The sequence below is a fragment of the Galeopterus variegatus genome, unplaced genomic scaffold (genome assembly GCF_000696425.1).
Source record: "Galeopterus variegatus unplaced genomic scaffold, G_variegatus-3.0.2 Scaffold8673, whole genome shotgun sequence".
In the NCBI taxonomy this organism is placed as follows: Eukaryota; Metazoa; Chordata; class Mammalia; order Dermoptera; family Cynocephalidae; genus Galeopterus; species Galeopterus variegatus.
In genome coordinates this window covers 70,979-71,870 of record NW_007734784.1, presented here as the reverse complement: position 1 = coordinate 71,870, position 892 = coordinate 70,979, and positions in this window count along the sequence as shown.

Here is an 892-nt window from a genome sequence, read left to right as displayed (position 1 = left end):
TCCAATGACAGGTGTCTGTGTAAGAGAAAGGCAGAGGGAGATTTGAAACACAGAGTCAGGGGAGAAGGCCACGTGAGGACGGAGGCAGAGATTGGAGCAAAGCAGCCACAGGGAGCCCTGGAGCCACCAGAAGCTGGAAGAGGAAAGGAAGCATTCTCTCGTAGAGTCTTCAGAAGGAATACAGTCCTGTTGACATCTTGATTTCAGACTTCTAGGCTCCAGAACAGCAAGAGAATGAATTTCTATTGTCTTAAGCCTCCAAGTTTGTGGTAATTTGTCCAGGTAGGCGATGGTGGGAAAGGACTCCAGGCCAGGGTTTCTGACCTCTCAGTTGGTTCCCTGCTCCATCTCACTGTCCCTCCCACCCAAATACCAGTAAGCAGCAGCCACCCCATTCTGGGGGCAGACTCACCTGTAATCACACCTGGCAGGGTAGGGCTGTATGTCCCTTGCATACTCTGTAGTTATCCCCTGCCACCTGTCCTCCTCAGTCCTGCTTATTCTCCCTGCCCAGCCTCAGAGCAGGTTCAGGGGCCATGGAGAGGAGAGAGAACTGGACAGTGACATGACCATGGCACCAACATGTCTTGCCTGGGCTTTTGCTTCAGCCCCTTCACTGATCCTCCTGCTTGCAGCCACTGCTGTAAGCCATCTTACCTCCCTCTGGTCCTTAGATATTTCTTGTTGATATGTAGCCCCACAAGTTCTCTCCTGTACCACAGGTCATGCAGCCTGGAAACTGCATTTCCCAAACTCCTTAGCCTGCAGGGTTCCAGTTAGATCCCACCAATGAGAGATTTGGAAGGCAGAAGAGCCAGGAAAGCTGTGGGCCTCCAGCAGCTAAGGGTATGTGTAAGGGGCTGTTGGCAGACATGGGGCTGTGCCTGTGTTT